We start from the raw sequence: 20764 nt of genomic DNA, 5'->3' as shown, positions 1-20764 counted from the left end.
TAGAATGCCCTGCCTGCAACAGTAGTGGACTTGCCAACACTAAACGCATTCAAATGGTCATTGGATAGGCATATGGACGATAAGGGAACAGTGTAGAGGGACTTTAGAAGGGTTTCACAGGATGGTGCAACATCGTGGGCCGAAGGGCCTGTACTGCGCTGTAATGGTCGATGTTCTATGTTCACAAACTCAAGACTTTTTACGTGCTTGTTTATATTTTGAAAATTCACGTTAAGAAATAGTTATCTGTCGGGTGTGAAACTATACCTGAAGTAAGAATGAGCCTAAAAATGGGAATGGAGACTTCAAAAGATTTGCCTCATCACATCCAAACAGCTTTTCTTTATCCTCAAAAGACTGAAAGGCCCATTGTGCCGAAACCTCTTTTCTGCTGAATTTTATCCAAAAACATAGCTGTCTGTCTCTATGGGAGATAAAAGTTGACTTATGAATTATACAGGCACTCATGGATCTTAAACAGGTTTTAAAATAGTCCAAATGCTTTTGCTATCTTAAAAAATCTTTCATTACACCTTTCAAGATGCAGCACCTGTAAATATAATAATAATAATCGCTTATTGTCACGGGTAGACTTCAAATGAAGTTATTGTGAAAAGCCCATAGTCGCCACATTCCAGCGCCTGTTCGGGGAGGCCGGTACAGGAATTGAACCCGCGCTGCTGGCATTGTTCTGCATTGCAAACCAGCTATTTAGCCCACTGTGCTAATCCAGCCCCAGTAGCCAGAGAGGCCCCGCATCCCAGAGCTTTCATACTTCAGCGCGTTACACTTCTAAAGTACCACACATGCTCAGGACAAAAAATAATCCCAATTAATTTAAATAACACTTTTTTTTCTGTTAAGTCAATTAAACATTTGATAGTTTAAATAGGAGTAAAATAAGCATTGACCAAAATAAGTATGTAAGCAGCAAATATAACTGATCAAGTACCTCAATTTGTTTTCAAGGTTACCGTTCAGGAACTCAGGAATCAATACCAATTAAATCACTCCATTAACACTTTCATACTATTTGGGCTTCCATTTTACATATACATTCTTGGGCTGCTACAGTCTATGTGGTGAAGCTACTCCCACAGTGCTACGAGGTAGGGAATTCCAGGATTTTGACTTTTTAAAGGAAAAGCCGACAAGTTGGGATGGTGTTTGACTTGAAGGGGTACCTGGAGGTAATTTTATTCCCATGCACCTTCTCCCTTTACCTTCTAGGTGGGGCAAGCCATGGGTTTAGGAGGAGCTGTCTATGAAGAATGCTTTCATAAAACACAGATCAATAATGATCACAGAAAGAGAATAGACATTAGCTTGTGTTGTTTCTCAAACATTTGTTATTAACATTCCATGCACACATATCTCACTGGAGCGCACAGTAAATTGCCAGGGCACCCCATTCACTTGGGATATTCCCTTTAGCTCCCCATATTTGTTTTCTGGCAGTATTAGATCAAAAATAGTTCCATGCCATGCTGCCTGCTGTGACATTCCTGCATGGTCACTCCACAGCCTCACATAGAAACATAGAAAATAGGAAAAGGGGGAGGCCGTTCGGCCTTTCGAGCCTGCTCTGCCATTCATTATGATCATGGCTGATCATCCAACTCAATAGCCTAATCCCACTTTCCCCCCATATCCTTTGATCCCCTTCGCCCCAAGTGCTATATCTAATTGCTTCTTGAAAGCATGCAACATTTCGTCTTCAACTACTTCCTGTGGTAACGGATTCCACAGGCCGACCACTCTCTGGGTGAAGAAATTTCTCCTCATCTCTGTCCTAAGACCTTAGACTTCTTTCCCCCTGATGCTTTGCTGTGTTCCACCTGAAGTTGCTGATAGGACAGACCTTATTTTGATGAATGCTGCCAAACCTCAGTCACCACAAATTCATAAAAAGCTGGACTGCAGACTGAAATTTGGACAGACATCAGCCGATCAATTGGCCTCCCGCCAATCCTTCCTGGGCAAGTATGAATACATTTTATTAATTAAATTCAATTTCAAGAAAATTAGTAACCTAAGGCAATAAAATCAATGATTAGCAATTTGAATTTAATTAGGCTGTTAGATTTTAATATTTTCTGAATAAGAAAATGTCAAAAAGGAAAACAATTGCTTATCAGAAGTTTGACCAGCTCAGGAACAAACACCTTGGTGGGTATTAGCTCTAGTGCAGGAAAGGTTTTACACACTGGTCATCACCACGTGGACCCACGTCTGCAGCAGGAGGAAATGTCGGCTGTGCTCGCCGGCAGTTAGAGGAGTACTGGCGACACCTGTAAGTCAGATCTGATGGAAGGCCTCTGGAATCGGCCTTCCAAATGATGATGCAGAGCCAGTAAGAGATGGGGCAACATCAAGCCAAGGTGGAAGAGGCTTTCCGTGTGCTGGCTGATGAAATGGGGTCAACCTATGCGTGTATGGAGGACTCCATGGGCAGGATGGCGGATTCCATTGAGGTCCTAGTCCAAAGGGCTTTGCCGGAGATTGGTGCAGAACGGCAAGCCATTACTGTAGCCATGGGTGAGCTTTCACAAAGTCATTTGAGAGGGGAATAGGGTGCTTTGACCTCCCTCCAGGTGCCCCTTCCCCTCAGGAGTCAGGTAGAGGCCTCCAGGAACCCAAATGGAGGAAGAGTAGCAGTTGGTCATCCCTGGGACCTCACTCAGGACTTTCATAGGTTGTCTACATTTTCTCAATCCACTTTTCCCGTGACCCCTTCAACCCCATTCTCTGTCACCACAGAGGGAGCAACTGGCCCGCAGCAGAACAGCCAAAGTAAGTCAGGACCCTGCAGGCCTTGGGTCTCCAGAGAACGGCTGCCAGGTTCATCCAAGGCACCAGAGCCAAGTGGTCAGCAGTCTGCCTCTGCTCCTGCTGCGGATGTCAGTGGAGCACTTTGAAGAAGGGGCAGGGAGAGACAAATTAAGAAGTACTGAAATCACAATTGGTTGAAAAGGTGCACTATTGAACAACAGATATCAAACTTTTATAAATATATTAATTTTCACTTTACTTATGTCTACTGTGTTATTTTAGTGATATTCCTTAAGGTTTAAATGCCCCTCCACCCCCAACTCACCTTCCTGGGGACACCCCATCCCCCAGAATGAGGCATCTGCGGTGAGGCAGAGGTAGTTACCTGGGCCCTTGCGAGCCATGTATGAGCACTTTCCCATGCACACTGAGCCTTTTGGTTCAAGCTCTCCCGTGTCCTATAGTCCTAGCAATTCAAAAGCTATATGCTGGAGTTCCCGTTCAGTTGTACAATTGAGATGATCTGCATCTCTGCCCACCTCTGAACACAAATGCAGCATGTTGGGATCTCCACCCTGAGACTCTGCATAGTTACGACCAGCCCAGCCATAGTGTTAGTAACATTTTACCTTCCATCCAACACCTTTTCCCTTCCCCAGTTACTCACCCCTGTCCCCCATAACCATTGACCCCATCGGAACCATTTTTGACCTCCTCACCGTCACCCTTCAACCCTCCCCCATCACCTCTGGAACCATCGAGACTAATGTTGAGGTCCCCATCCAACGTAAGAATCCTAATCCCATTAGCATTGATTTGCCTGCCCTCATCCTGTCCATGCCCTGAATCTGTGCCCATTGCTGAAACCCCACCAATAATGTTCAGCGCCTCTTCACGTGTCATTGGCTCCCCACCCTCCCACCCTACTGGCTCCCACTGCCTGCTTTAAACCTCGCCACACTTTCCTACCACGGTTATCCTCAGTTTGCACTTCAGGAATCGACCATTCACTTCACTGACTCCTCCATGTGAATCCCTTCACACTCTACAACTCCCCCATGTTCTTTCAGACCTGTACACCCTCCATGACCCTTCAGACATGCACAAGATCAATCCCACCCACCAGACACCATGGCTCTTCCACCCTCCTGTTTCACTTCAGCTGAACTATTGAAAGACTTCCCCGATTCCCTCTGTGCCAAGCACCCAACCTCCCACAACCCCTGCCCCCCACACAGGCCTGAATCCCTGCCCCACCTATACATTCCTCTCCATCCGACTTTCCACCCCTCTGCTCCCGAAGACTCTTGCTGCCGAACAGTCCTTCCTGCAGCCTTGTAGTGGGTTTATGGTGCTTTAGTGATGAACCAATGTGCTGTACAACAGAGTGATAGAGCACAGGTCACTAATTTCCTTATATAAGTCGGTCAAGAATTTGACTGACCAATAAAATGGGTGACAGGCGAAGGAGATACTTCACCACGGAAAGAATGGAATGAATACAAAGTCTGTTTTGGAATAATAACATTGGTAATGACAGACGAGAAATGGAGAATGTTAGTGGGCTGCATAAAGGAAGAAACTAATTCACAAATACTTCAAAACAAAATGTAATGAATGGCGTGACAGGAAGAAACTCAAAAAGAAAATCTAAGTGTAATGACTCAACCTGAGTAAACAGCAAACTTGAAATAACACTGTGCCATAAATTTGCTTAATATATCACTCTGGCTGCTGTAATAACTAATAGCTTTAAACATGACAAATATAATAAGACAGATTCAAGTGCATGCATGTCTTTCAAAGTGACAACAAAATGGAACAAAACCTAGATTCCTTCAAGTAATTTTAGCAGGATAATAAAATGTTAATGATGAATCCAATTAAGTTAGCTGACAATTTCTATGCACTACGGAAGCAATCTAAATATGGCTCCAGGACATTTTAATAGCTGCAACACTTAGGTGCCTTGTAATCTATTCTTTGCTGCAGCAAGAAAGCATTCAGCCGCATAAAAACAGAGAATACTTAATACCATTAATAAAAACAGGAAGTGCTGGAACAATTCACCAGGTCTGGCAGCATCTGCAGAGAAAGAAACGTTTTCAATCCAATGTGATTCTTCTTCGTAGCTGAGTTTCAGATTTCCAATATCCGCAGTATTTCGCTTTTAGTTTTGTGCTTAAATACCTTCCTGTATAATTCACCCTTTTTTTCCGATTTTGAGTTTCTGGAAAATGACTGGATAATTGTTTAAACTATGAGTGAGTTCATCTCCTTGGTTGCATTTCGAAGGTTAGAAAGTAAGGTCACTCTCTTTAATTTTCTCTTTCTGTTGTGGTGTGAGTTACCTTTCTTGACATGGATAGCTTGGCACAATGGCACAGGAAAATGAAATAAGTACAAAGGCTGGAAATGTTCAATAGGTCCCTGAGCATTTGCAAAGAGAAAATCGAGAAAATGGCAAATCCCTTAGAAGTGTACCAGAAAAAACGCAAGATCTTGAGTACAAGAATGCTAATAATCGTAAACACGTTTGTTTTTAGAAAAGCTAGGAAGGTGTGAATTATGTTTGGGTAAAGTACAGACATCAACTCAACTTGGACCTTGGGCAGAAATATGGATCCCTTTTCCATATCGGATGCCCCCACTCCCCCCAAAAGGTCTCCCCCCCCCCCTCCCCCCCACCCCCAGGAGGTGCTCCCTCCCCCACTCTGGGATCTCTGTCAAGACCCCCTCATCGCCCTCATCCGACACAGCCACTCGGGGGCCACAGATGTTTGCTCACTCTTCACATGTGCAGTGATGGCTCCTGGATGCCAGGGGATACCTGGCTCAAAGCACTATGCAGAACACACAAGTCCCAGCAGAGGAAAGACATGGTGGGCTGGATTCTCCGTTATTGGGACTATGTTCCCACGCGGGCCACAAATTCCTAGCACTGCAGGGGGCTAGCAGGGATCCGGTGTAGATCTAGCAACTTTAGCTGCAGATATGGGCATCGCACTTCCGGGTCGGAGACTGCACATGCGCACGGCAGCGGTCTCCAGCTCCATGGCGGACTTGGACCGCGGAGCTGGACCCTAAAAATAAACCCCCCGATCGGCCGCGTGCCCGACCCTGTCTGCCACCACAAACATTTCCTGGCCGCCAAACATTTCCCTGCCCTCCGATCGGCCCACCCCTGACCTGGGCGGCCGCGGACTGAGTCCACAGCTGCCGCACGAGTATCCTGACAGGGTGGACCACATTAGATTCATGCCGTCGGGACTTTGGCCGGTCGAGGGCGGAGAATGGCAGAGCGGGCCTCTGGCAATGGCCCCAGGTGATCGGCAGGCAGCACGACATACTCTCCAAGTACTCCGCTTTTAGGGGCCCGCAGCATCGGGGAACCGGCACCAGTCCCGATTCCGTGCAGGAAAATGGATTCTCCGCCCCTGCACTGGCCGCAATTTTGGCATTGAGGTGCTGAGAATCCAGCCCAATGCCTTCCATGCCTCACAAGAACAACACCAACCCAACCACTGGACTGCTGAAGCTGAAGTTCCACTGTTTGGACTGCTCAAACATTTCAGTATTAACCTCAGTCAGTCCCTCAGATTATTGTGGTGTACTGTACCCTACACAACCTTCTGCAGCAGAGGGGTGAGGAATTACCAGCTGGGGAGACGCAGGAGCTGGATTCATCTTCAAATGAGGATGCAGGAAAAGAAACAGAAGACCCTGAGGTGATGCATGGCATTGCCAGCTGCAGATGTCAGGGTGCTGGTGTGACATACCCATGCCCCTCATTGCATCCCAGTTTCAGCCAGAGTGTGAACCCCTCCAAGATCTTTTGGTTTTCACCTTAACAAATGTCACAATGTAGATCCCACCATTTCCAGCATACTCCAGACCAACCTACAGGGCCATAACCTGTCACCTATAAAGGAAAAGGCTGCAGATGCTCAGCATGAAAAAGTCTATATGCTTGGCCGCATCAAAGTTAGATACACTTTTGGAAGGTCGGACATGACTCAATCACACGTGCTCCAATCCTGGCAAAGCCTTTCTAAGAACTGCAATATAATGAAATGCCGCAGCTGCAGATACTGAAAGTGGAACAGAAGAAGCTGGAACAGAGAAAGGTAGGATGCAAAAAGGGACGGAGTCAGAAGTCCAAGAAACTGCAAAGGTAGAGTGGACGTAAGCCACAGCAGGAATTTCAAGAAAAGGCACATTCTGTTCAATGGAGTAGGACCTATTTTTGTCGTACCTAGCACAAAAGAAGATGGTTGTGGTCATTGGACGTCAATCATCTCAGTCCCAAGACATCACTGCATGAGTTCCTTAGGGTTGTTCCCTAAGCTTCAGCTACTTCATTCAGTGACCTTCCCTCCATTATAAGGTCAGAGGTGGGGATATTTGCTGACGATTGCACCAGTTATGACTCTTCATATACTAAAGCAGCCCATGCACATATGCAGCAAGACCTGGACAACATTCAGGTTTGAGCTGATAAGTGGCAAGTAACATTCGCGCCACACAACTGCCAGTAAATGACCAGATTCAACAAGAGAGAATTTAACCATTTCCCCATGACATTCAATAGCATTGCCATAGCTCAAGCTCCCACTATCAACATCATGGGGTTAGCATTGATGAGAAATTGAACTCGACCAGCATTCAAATACTGTGGCTACAAGAGCAGATCTGAGACTGGGAATTCTGCGGCAAGTAACTGACCTCTTGACTGCCAAAAGCCTGTCTAACATCTACAAGGCACAAGTCAGGATTGTGATGAAATATTCTCCACTTGCCTGGATGAGTGCAACTCCAACAATGCTCAAGAAGCTTGACACCATACAGGACAAAGCAACCTGCTTGATCGGCACCCCATCCACAAACATTCACTCCCTTTACCATTGACGCACAGTAGTAGCAGTACGTACCATCTTTCAGAAGTATTGCAGAAACTGAACAGCACCTTCCAATCCCATGAGTGCTACTACCTAGAAGAACGAGGGCAGCATATGCATGGCAACACCACTACCTGCAGGTTCCCCTCCAAGCCACTCAGGGTCCTGACCTGGGACTATTTCACCATTCCTTGACTGTTGCTGGGTCAAAACCCTGTAACTCTATTCCTAACAGTGCATAGGTGTATCTACTTCAAATGGACATCAGGGGTTCAAGAAGGCAGCTCACCATTGCATTTTCAAGGGTGATTAGGGATGGGCAATAAATACTGGCCGAGGCAACAATGCCCACATTCTGCGAAAGAATAAAATGAAGTAGAGAATGTTAGTGAAGAATGAATGTTTGATGAGTAATTTATATAGTATACAACTTGGAAGGGGAGAACATTGGTGATGTTGGCCAGGATTCTCCCGTACTCAGTGGGGCGGGGGGACCCGGGACGGAGTGGCATTAGCCACTCCGGCATCGCCCCGCCCCGGGTTCCGCACCTTCAGGGGCTAGGCCAGCGCCGGAGTGGTTTGCGCCCCGCCGGCCGGCGTGGAAGGCCCTTGGTGCCGTGCCAGCCGGGGCCGAAAGGACTCCGCCGGCCGTTGCGGATCTGCACATGCGCGGGAGCGTCAGCGGCTGCTGACACCATCCCCGCGCATGCACAGGGTGGTGTTCACCTATGCATCGGATATCGTGGAGGCTGACACGCACGGCGCGTAGGTAAAGAGCGCCCCCACGGCACAGGCCCGCCCACGGATCGGTGGGCCCCGATCGCAGGCCAGGCCACCGTGGGGACACCCCCCGAGGCCAGATCGCCCCGCACCCCCCCCAGGACCCTGGAGCCCGCCCACACCGCCAGGTCCTGCCAGTAAGGGACCTAGTCCAATTTACGCCGGTGGGACTAGCAAAAAACGAACGGAACTTCGGCCCATCGCAGGCCGGAGAATCGCCGGGGGGGCCGCTGTGAGCGGGGGCGTCGGAGAATCCCGCCCAACTATCTGGGTGATGTAGATATAGATGCAGGAGGGCATTTGTGGGGCTCTGTGCAAAGATTTAGTTTGAACCCTTACACTTTACAGGACAATGATTCTGAACAGTATCGACTCAGATGTCAAATTGGGACATGTGGAATTGTAGGTCTGATATTTTTGATATCCCTTGGGCACGATTCAGCAGACTGAAGTTAAAGTCCACTGAATGGTACATTTAGCAGATTCTATGCTATTCATATGGTTCAGATTTGCTGGTTGCCTCAATGGCTCCAACACCGAGAAACATTGCGCTAGCCAATGGCACTTTGCAGGTTTTTTTGGTCTTGGGGAGTTTCACCTCACCGAGACTGGACCGAGGATTTCCTGCAGGAAAGGCTTCTTAAAGATCGGGGCACCATTTTGACCGGCTGCCCTGATCTCCCCCCCCCCCCCCCCCCTTCACTTTCAGGTCCTTCCAGCGCTTTTGACCCCCTGCCCCACACTCCCCCAATCTTGGGAAGGCCCCTGTGACCCGCCCTCACCTCCCCTCTACCTGGCAAGGCCCCCCCAGGCACTTTCCCTGGCAGCGCCAACCCGGCAACCTAGGCGCTCTGGCACTGCCACCATGGCACTCTGGTAATGCCAGGGTTGCACTGCCTGCCAGGGTGCCCAGCACTGTTAATGTGCCCAGCTGGCGGTTCATCCATTGCTCTGGGTTTTGTGCCGGGCGCAACAGGGTCGCTGAATCGTGATCGTTTCTGATCAATTCAAAACCAAAGGTTTTGCTATTCATATGGTTCAGATTTGCTGGTTGCCTTGGCAGTCACAGGATACAGATGTAGCCTGTATGATAGATTAATTAGATGGACCATTGGCTTGTCTTATCTGAGAATTATATTCCAAACAGGGGCAGCAGGGTAGCATGGTGGTTAGCATAAATGCTTCACAGCTCCAGGGTCCCAGGTTCGATTCCCGGCTGGGTCACTGTCTGTGTGGAGTCTGCACGTCCTCCCCCTGTGTGCATGGGTTTCCTCCGGGTGCTCCGGTTTCCTCCCACAGTCCAAAGATGTGCGGGTTAGGTGGATTGGCCATGCTAAATTGCCCGTAGTGTCCTAATAAAAGTAAGGTTAAGGGGGGGGGGGTTGTTGGGTTATGGGTATAGGGTGGATATGTGGGTTTGAGTAGGGTGATCATGGCTCGGCACAACATTGAGGGCCGAAGGGCCTGTTCTGTGCTGTACTGTTCTATGTTCTATGTTCTAATATCTGCATAAATGTAAACAAATTAAAACCAGAGGCTTTCAAAACAATTTTAGATAATTTGTAATATTCTTCAAAGTGAAAAGGAAATTTTACCAATTTGTTGTTTCCAGATGTGCAATAAAGCTCCTTTATTTTTTTCCAATAACATATTTCAATTTAATGCTCAAAAGAGAACCCTCTCCACCAACAGCACCTTTGCAAGTTTTTAGTATTTCCCACATGACCTTTAAATAAGTGATAAATTGTGCCATGTTATAAGTAAGAACACCCAGGAACTAGTTCATTTTTGCCTAATCGTATATACGAAAGTTACTACAGTCAGAGAGAAAGAAAATAATTTGTTCGGTCTAAGTTCAAATTAGGATAGGAAGGTGGACTGCTAACCTACTGTTCCATCGATAACCTAATCTATTCTGTTCTGAACATAGATCTGCCAATTGCTCTTTCTGAACTGTAAGTATGATTAAAAATGCTCACTACTATTTGAAATAAGCTTGTGACCTATTTATAAATAGGCACCAGGTCACAGCAATTTACAGGAAATAAATCAGAGTGGTACAGATTGTTTAATTGTTTGGTCACAGCTGTCTTTGTTCTTTTTCCCTTCCCTCACCTGGAGACTGTAACACAGTGTGTTAGCAACTTGTTTGGTAACTCAGCCAAGCGGATGTTATTCAGGCACAAGCCTAAACAATGAGTGTCAAGAGCCTATTCAAACATGGGACTTCATAACTGAGTCTGATCCTCTCTCCACTTGACATACACACATTTGAGTTGAAGCAGAGTGGCACGGTGGCGCAGTGGTTAAGCGTGCTGCCTCACCGTGCAGACAACCCACATTCGATCCCGGCCCAGGGTCACTGTCCTTGTGGAGTTTGCACATTCTCCCCATGTCTCCCCCACAAACCCAAAGATGTGCAGGGTAGGTGGATTGGCCACACTAAATTGCCCTTAATTGGAGAAAAGAAAACTTGGTACTCTCAATTTCAAAAGAAATCTGCGTTTTAGCAGTAAAGAGCAATAGGAAATCTGATTGAGTCTATTTTCCTCTTCCCTAACTGGGCTCCCTTGAGGTCTGCAGCACCTTCACTGTCAGATGAGGCATATTAGCAGAGTAGTAATTGAAGCTGGAAGCTTGCTGGGCTGTATGAGTCACTGACACAACATAGGTTCATATATCTATATTGCATTAGTCAGATGGATGACTGATTGAGTCAACGTGTCGGGCACCACTTTTTGTGGGCTAAATGGTTTCTAAATGGGACCGAACATAGGCAGGTGTCCTTGCTACCTGGTCAGCACAGAGGGTTAAAATCAGCAACAAGCAGCTCCCAACAGCTCCAGAACAGGTAAGCAGCCTGGGTGATTTTAACTGCCCATCTGCTGGTCTCCCTTGGGTGGGGAGGGCTAAAATGGTCTTTGTATAGCTTTACAATACAGAGCGAGGCAAATAGGATCAATGTATCTGTGTTGGCTTTCTAAAGGAGCTATCCATTGAATTGTGTTTGCTTTCACTTTCCCCATATCGTTTTAGATAGTTTTGCAAAGATGATGAGATGATTAGAGTATGATGCAGAATGACAAAATGTTGCAGGTTCAATCCCTGCAGCAGCCGGGGTAGTGCATGGAGGGCTTCCTTCTCGCCTTACCCCATATTTGCCATGTCCCTCAAGCTATATATGACCAATTGTCTCTCTCTCTCTCTCTTTGATGGAGAGAGATGCCAAAGTTCCTTGGAGCACTATGGCTAATTACCTTACCGTACAAAGATTGAGCCTTCTATTTTGCTCTCTGTGTAAACTTCAGCTCATTCAAAACTCTGCGACCCATATCCTAAGTGGCAACAAATTCCAGTTACCCATTTCTCCTGTGCACACAAAGCTTCAGTGACTCGGCAAGATTCTAATTTTAAAATTCTCGTCCTTATTTTCTAACTATATCTCTGTAACTTCTTCGAGCCCTACAACACTCCATGATCTTTGCAACCCTCTCCAGCACCTCCGTATCTCTATGACCTCATCCAACCCTGAAGCCCCCGTATCTCTATGACCTCATCCAACCCTGAAGCCCTCCACATCACTGTGACCTCCTCCAGCCCTCCAAACCTCCATATCTTTGCAACCTCCTCAAGCACCTCTGTACCTCTGTAACCTCCTCCAGCCCTACAGCTCCCCGTATCTCTATGACCTCATCGAACCCTGAAGCCCTCCACATCTCTGTGACCTCCTCCAGCCCTCCAAACCTCCATATCTTTGCAACCTCCTCCAGCACCTCTGTACCTCTGTAACCTCCTCAAGCCCTACAGCCCTCCATATCTTTGTAACCTTCTCCAACCCTACAACCCTCCATAACCTCTGCATCCTTCTCCAGCCCTACAAGCCTCCATATCTCTATGACTTCCTCCAGTCCTACAACCTTCCTGATCTTGGTTACCTCCTCCCATCCTCCAACCCTCTGTGATCTTTCTGCTATTCGAATTCTGGTTTCTTGAACATCCCCGACTTTAATTGTTCCATCATTGAGACTGTCTCTAGGCCCTAAACTTAGGGGTTGCCTCCTTTAACCATTTTGCCTTTCACCTCTCTGTTGTCCTTTAATGACAGGTCTGAAAGAATATTCTACGGCCAAACCTTTGGTCGTCAACCGTGATATCTCCTTATGTGACTTAGGCCAGGATTCCCCCCGTGGCAGCTTTTCCCATGGAGGATGCAGTGAGCCATAGTCCACCAGCAGGATTTTCTGGTTCCACTGACAGCTGTGGGCTGTCAGCAGGACTGAAAGATCACACTGGTGGAGGGGCCTGAAAATCCCCTCCCTGGTGTCAAATCTTGTTTGACAGTAGTCCTGTGAAGTGCCTTAAATCATTTTATTGTGTTCAAGGCAGTATGTAAATTCAAATTATTGTCATTGCTCAAACAGTTTAACAATAAGTGAGTGGTACGAGAAACACTGTGAAATCAAGAGTTAAAAACATTCCAGGCAACTGCCACTTTCACTGGTTAGAAGCAGCATTCATTTCCTGGAGTCTTTCACACAATATTTTCCTTGAGTTTACTTTGGTTGATAAGTACAATAAATATGCTGAAGTTCATTCAGAATTTCAAACTCAGCCAAAGGTTTCGTACCCAACACACCACAGTTTAAATATTAACACTTATCGATATCTCTGTTTCCACATTGCACTTTACCATCATCAACACAGAGAGGGTGAGTCTTTAGTCTGAGCTGCTGGGAATACCTCCGTTTAACCTAATAAAAGAACAGCAAAAATAAAATTAGTTTATTTGGCATCATTGATTGTCCTTAGTGGAAGAAGGTGGCTTAAATTTCAAGTCCCTCTCCGGAGTCATATGCAGTCTCTGCACCACCTTAATCCTCACCACCTGCGCTCCCCTGTGCTCCCCCAATTCTACCCTCCCCTTCCATATCCGAAAGCAGCAACTGCTCTAATAAGGTATACTCTGACAACTTGGGAAACCCTCTCCATTCCTTCAATGTCAAGTCCCTCACTTGTAGTTATCTGAACTCGCTTCCCTTTGGCAGCTCCACCCTGTCCCACAGATCTTCCAGACGTACAAACTTCTCCTCCAGATATACATTCCTCGCCCTCACCAGCCCCACCTCTCTCCACCTCCGAGTCATCCGCCTTCCTCGGCTTAAATCCATGGTTCCCACACAGCGGTGTTAGCATCAATATCCCCTCCATCCTAAAGTATCTCCTCAACTGGTTCCACACCCTAATCGTGGACTGCACTACTGGGCTCACCGTGTACCTCCTCAGTGCCAGCGCAAGCGCCGCTTTCCCCATGGCCCTCAGGCGGGACCCTCTACAGGACCCCTCCTCCATCCTAACCCACTCTAACCCCTCTCCTTCCCACCACTGCTTCACCTTCTCTGTATTCATTGCCAATAGGAGTGCAGCAGGTTTGGTAATGCCAACCCCCTTTTCTGCCTCTGCCTCCTTAGTAGGGCCTTCTTCACCCTAGATACTTTCCCCACCCATAAAGTCTTCAAAATCGCTGCATCCAGTTTCTGGAAAAAGGCCTTCGGAATGAAGATTCCATTTGTGCATCATCGTCCACTCCCCCATCACCTGATCCTCCAAATACCTAAACCTGTCCCTGGCAACCCTAAATGGCAACGCCTCCAGATTAGCCCCTGCCCGCCGCATTCACCGGAAACACCTCACTCTTTCCGACATTCAACTTATAACCCGAGAAGGCCCCGAACCTCTCTAAGGGCCATCACTATCATCGGCGTGAACGCAACTCCTTTGTCTGTACACTCGCTACTGGTGGCACCTACAGCAGATGCACCCACGTCACAAACCTCGGCCCATACCCAGACCTTCCCAAAACCACAAACAGGTACCACCACTTCATCCAGTCGAAAGCCTTCTCCGTATCCATAGGGACCACCACCTCTGGTACCCGTCCCTTCGGTGGGGTCATGATCCCATTTAATAACTGCCTAATGTTACTGGAAAGTTGCCAGCCTTTCACAAAACCTGTTTGGTCCTCTCCGACCACCATCGGAATGTATCCTTCCATCCTCCCCGCCACTAACTTGGCCAACACTTTCATCCAGATTCTGGGCATCCCCTGCTATGGGCCTGTATGATCCACACTCCAACAGATCCTTCCCCTTCTTCGGGATTAGTGTGATCGATGCCTGGGTCAATGTTTCTGGTAGCTTCCCCTTCTCCAGCATTTCGCTAAACGTCCCCAGAAAATGTGGTGCCAAGTCCGTCGCGAACTCCTCATAGAACTCCACCGGGTAACCGTCCAGCCCCAGGGCCTTCCCCGACTTCATCCCTTTTATGCTATCCATCACCTCTCTCAACTCTAACGGTTCCTCCAGCACCTGCTTTCTCTTCTCATCTAGCCGTAGGAATTCCAGCTCATCCAAAAACCACTCCATATCCTTCCTCACCACCCGGATTGGCCCTATATAACTTCTCATAGTACTCCCTGAACGCCCCATAGTACTCCCCGGCTCCGACACTACCATCCCCTTCCCTGTCCACACTCTCAGAATTTCCCTCGTTGTAGCCTGCCTCCATAGCTGATGGGCTCGCCTTCTCTAAATATTCATACTGTACCCACCTCACCCACCGCAGCTGCCCTACTGCCGTCCCTGTCGTCAGCCTGTCAAACTGCCTCACAACTTCTTTCTCTCCACCAACACCTACTTGGCAGGGCGCTCAAATACACCTTGCCCACCTCGACTATATCGTCCAATAATGGTCCATACCACTCCCTCCTCCTCCGCCTTGAACGAGATAACCTCCCCCCGGACCACCGCATTCAACTCCACCCAAAATGTGGCTGCCGATAATGCCCCATTTTGATTCAACTCCACATTGTCTTTGATCACCTATCGCACCTTGTCACAGAACCTCTTGTCCGCCAAAAGCCCCATGTCTAAGCTCCAGCCCGGCCTCCGCTCCTGCCTCGAGCTAACCCTAACCTCGAACCAGTGCGGAGCATGGTCTGAGATTACGGGCGAGATTCTCCGATAATCGGCGCGATGGCCGGGACCCGGTGCCAAACATGGCGTGGATCATTCCAGTGTCGGTCCCCCCCAAACGGCGCAAATTCTCCGGCCCGGAGTGGGCTAGTAGCGGCGTGACGCCATTCGCGATGGCGCAGGGCGTCATTGACGCCAGGCGGCGTCACACACAAAAGACGGCGCCGCCCCCCCCCCCCTCCGAAACCCGACAAGATGGCCGCCCGCCGCACAGCCCCGAGGTACCAGCAGCGCGACATCGAAGCGCTCCTGGATGCAGTAGAGCAGAGGAGGAAGGCCCTGTACCCCAGACATGGCTGCAGGGTCACCCCACACCTCAGCCGGCACCTGTGGAGGGAGGTGGCAGAGGCCATCAGCGCTGTGGCTGTAACACCAAGGACAGGCGCACAATGCCACAAGAAGGTGAATGACCTCGTCAGGGCAGCCAGGGTGAGTACACCCCCCCCCCCCCCCTCGATGTGCGGCACACCCCCAGGTGCAACCAACCCTAACCCTAACCCTGATGTGCTGCATACCTATGCCAATATACGCACAACCGCTGGCCTGCATGTATATCCCTGCCTAACACTGTTGCCCTTTATCCCTGACACCCCCCCCCCCCCCCACAGGAGAAGCGCGCACACAACAACAGGGAGCGTGAGAGGACTGGAGGGGCCACAGCTGATGAGAAACCACTCACCGTTCATGAGGAAAGGGCCCTGGAACTGGCAGGCGGACCCGAGGATCGGGAGGTTGCTGATGCAGAGGTCGGGGGAGCACCACCAAGTGAGACCCCCCACGGCCCGTCCCCATTCCCCCATTATTCCCCCCTCCCCCATATCTCTCCTCCCCCATATCTCCCTCCTTATATCCCCCATATCCACACTCCCCCATATCCACCATATCCCCCCTCCCACATATCTCCCATATCCCCAATATACCCCCTCCCCCATATCCCCCCTCCCCATATCCCCCATATCCCCCAATACTGTATCCCCCTCCCCATATCGCCCATATCCCCCTCCTTATATCCCCCATATCCACACTCCCCCATATCCACCATATCCCCCCTCCCCCATATCTCCCATATCCCCCAATATCTCCCCTCCCCCATATCCCCCATTGTGCTAATACCACTGGATATATATGTGTGTGCCTCTATTAGGGGATGTACAATAGTACCTGCTATTACAGGTTTGTCAGTAAGCCACTGCTTTTTTTTGTCGGTAAGCCCTTGCCGGTTAGCTCCGCCCACAGGGAGCAGTATAAATATCCATGAGGTCTCCTGAGCTGCCATTTTACAGCTCCACTTGAGGAAATAACATCTCACGGTAATAAAGCCTCTTTTGTACCGTTTCATGTTTCTGTGTGCACTTGTTAGCGCATCACCCATATCCCCCAATATCCCCCCTCCCCCATATCCCCCTCCCCATATCCCCCCTCCCCCATATCCCCCTCCCCATTTCCCCCACCCCATATCCCTTCTCCCCATATCCCTCTCCCCCATATCCCCCTCCCCATATCCCCCTCCCCATATCCCTCCTACCCATATTCCCCCTCCCCCATATCCCCCTCCCCCATATCCCCCCTCCCCCATATCCCCCTCCCCCATAGCCCCCCCTTCCCCATATCCACCATATCACCCTCACCCATATCCCCCATATCCCCCTCCCCATATTCCCCATATTCCCCATACCCCCTCCCTCATATCCCCCATATCCCCTTCCCCATATCCCCTTCCCCCATTTTCCATGGGAAACCCGGCCACGGACACCACTACCCAGGACAGCCCTACCCAGGACAGCCCTACCCAGGACAGCCCTACCCAGGACAGCCCCACCCAGGATAGCCCTACCCAGGACAGCCCTACCCAGGACACCACTACCCAGGACAGCCCTACCCAGGACACCACTACCCAGGACAGCCCTACCCAGGACAGCCCTACCCAGGACAGCCCTACCCAGGACAGCCCTACCCAGGACAGCCCTACCCAGGATAGCCCTACCCAGGACACCACTACCCAGGACAGCCCTACCCAGGACAGCCCCACCCAGGATAGCCCTACCGAGGACAGCCCTACCCAGGACACCACTACCCAGGACAGCCCTACCCAGGACAGCCCTACCCAGGACAGCCCTACCCAGGACACCATTACCCAGGACAGCCCTACCCAGGACACCCCTACCCAGGACAGCCCTACCCAGGACAGCCCTACCCAGGACAGCCCTACCCAGGACAGCACCACCCAGGATAGCCCTACCCAGGACACTCCTACCCAGGACAGCCCTACCCAGGACAGCCCTACCCAGGACAGCCCTACCCAGGACACCCTATCCAGGACACCCCTACCCAGGACAGCCCTACCCAGGACAGCCCTACCCAGGACAGCCCTACCCAGGACACCACTACCCAGGACAGCCCTATCCAGGACACCACTACCCAGGACAGCCCTACCCAGGACACTCCTACCCAGGACAGCCCTACCCAGGACAACACTACCCAGGACAGCCCTACCCAGGACACTCCTACCCAGGACAGCCATACCCAGGACAGCCCTACCCAGGATACCACTACCCAGGACACCAATACCCAAGACAGCCCTACCCTGGACACAGTTACCCAGGACAGCCTTACCCAGGACACCACTACCCAGGACACCCCTACCTGGGACACCGACACACATGACAGGGAAAGACAGGACAGTGACACACAGCAGATGGGTGGACAAGAACCACCACCACAAGGGACCATTGATTCTGGGTCGGACGATGCGCACGACACAACACCACTGCTGTCTCCAACACCCTCTACCATCGCAGAGACACTCACCTCGGTTGGGCACTTTCATGAAGAGGCGTCTGGTACACTCACTGGTGCGCACAACACTGTCGTACCGGTACAGCAGGTGGAGGTAGGAGTAGCAGAGGGGCCGGGAGATCAGAGGGCATCCTGGTGCAAGCAAACATCTACCGCCCAGATGGCTCCCAGGTTCCTGGAGTTACCACACCTACCCATAGACCCGATGCAGCCACCAAGCTTGGGTCGAAGGAAGAGGATGACGGCTGGCTTGCAGCGGCTGCAGACGCAGGTGGAGGAGTCCACCCGCGTCCAGGAGCTGGGAGTGGTGCCGGTCATGCATGCCACCCAGGCCAAAACCGCACTGATGGCGTCCACGGTGGAGGCAATGGGGGTGATGGTGTCAGACATGGGGAGCAGTATGCAAGGCCTGGGGCTATCCGTGCAGGCGGCGTCTGTGGCCCAGGACATGGCTTCCCTCTCACAGGAAGCCAAAGCCAGAGCCAGTGGCAGATGGCAGAGGCGCTCAACGCCGTGGCCCTGTCTCAGCAGGCAATGGCCCAGTCTCTGCAGGCAGTAGCCCAGACTCAACAGGCAGTGGCCCAGTCTCAGCAGACAGTGGCCCAGTCTCTGCAGGTAGTGGCTCAGTCCCAGCAGGCAATGGCCCAGTCTCAGCAGGCAGTAGCCCAGACTCAACAGGCAGTGGCCCAGTCTCAGCAGACAGTGGCCCAGTCTCTGCAGGTAGTGGCTCAGTCCCAGCAGGCAATGGCCCAGTCTCAGCAGACAGTGGCCCAGTCTCTGCAGGTAGTGGCTCAGTCCCAGCAGGCAATGGCCCAGTCTCAGCAGGCAATGGCCTAGTCTCAGCAGGCCATTGCTGAGGGCATCGGCGCCATTGCCCATGTGCTGTTGGGCGTCGCCCAGACACAGACAGTGATGGCCAACTCCCTGAGCTCCATGGGTGCAAACCTGCAGACCCTTGTCGATACCAGGGCGGGTCTCCAGGACTGGCAGTGCCAGGTGTCGGGGGAGCGTCGGATGGCCGGTCCATTCACATCCCCGACCCATGTAGAGGCCCGGGGGCCATCGGGCACCCCGAGGGAGGAGGTGCTGGGGCCCGTCCTGGGTCCCCCTGTAGGGGAGGTTCTGGAACACCGCGGCACCTCGGACTCCCTCCCCCCCTTCCGTCCCAGGTGCATCTGGTGGGCAACGGGCAGGACAGGCTGGCAGCTCGCCATCCCATTCGCCCGAGCCGCAGCCTGGCCCATCTAGGCCGGGCTGCGCCAGGAAACAGCCGCCAAAGGGATCCCGAGTCACAGGGCAGGAATCACAGGAGTCCACCTCCAGTTCTGCTGTACCATCTCGGAAACCACCTAGTCATAGTAAGGCCAAACAATTAGGCACTGAGTAAGTTGGCACGGGTGCAGGGCACAGACGGGTTATAGGGGCTAGCGCACGTCTATGGACTGTTTGTAATTAAAATCACTTTCACACATACTAATCTGCCTTTGTGCTCTGTCCGAAGCATGCGGGGGTGTGGTATGAGGTGAGCGCCAGTGCGTGTGTGTGAGGGGTGGTATTACGTTGGCCCCAGGTGAGTGTGCCCCCCCTCCCTCTTGGTCGCTCTCGCCATCCCCCCGGGCAGAGGACGGGACCTCGAACATGCCGGGGAAGTAAGACTGTGCCAATACGTATGAGTCATGTACACTTCCCGGGTACCGGGCACAGACGTGCAGGATCATCATGCGGTGGTTGCAGACCACCTGGATGTTCATGGAATAGGTCCCCCTCCTATTGGTGAACACGGCCCTGTTATCTGCAGGTGGCGCACGGCGACGTGCATCCCATCGGTTGCGCCCTGGACCATGGGAAACCCGGCCACGGCAGTGAAGCCCGCTGCCCGGGCATCCTGTCAGGCCCGGTCTACAGGGAACTGGATGTAGCGGTCCGCAATGGCATATAGGGCGTCTGTCACTGCACGGATGCACCGGTGCACCGATGCCTGCGAGATGCCGGACAGGTCCCCACTCGGCGCCTGGAATGACCCCGTGGCATAAACGTTCAGGGCCACCGTGGCCTTGATGGACAGGGGGAGAGGGTGCCCTCCCCCAGTGCCACACGGTGCCAGGTGTGCCATCAGGTGGCAGATGGGTGCCAAGGTCCCCCGGCTCATCCGGAGTCTCCTCCTGCATGCCCGGTCCGTGAGGTCCTCGTACGACGAGCGGGGCCGATACACATGGGCCTCCTCGGGTGTCTCCGTGGTGCAACCACCTCCTCCTCCTCCTCCTCGTCCTGTCGGGCGGGCGGCCCTCCAGCCTGGGCGGCTGCCACCTGCCCCCCTGCGGCACGCTCCTCTGCGGCAGCCTCCGCCGCCTTCCTGGCACGCTCCTCCTCCTCCTCCTCCCCCAGGGCAACATGTAGAAACCCCCCTCGCAGCCAGGTGCCATGGGCTGCATGGGCGTGACTGTTGGAGGCTGGCACCTGGCCAGGCGGACGACCTCCCTCGTCCTC

This window comes from Scyliorhinus canicula, chromosome 6, assembly GCF_902713615.1.
Source record: "Scyliorhinus canicula chromosome 6, sScyCan1.1, whole genome shotgun sequence".
In the NCBI taxonomy this organism is placed as follows: domain Eukaryota; kingdom Metazoa; phylum Chordata; class Chondrichthyes; order Carcharhiniformes; family Scyliorhinidae; genus Scyliorhinus; species Scyliorhinus canicula.
This window is presented reverse-complemented; position numbering follows the sequence as displayed.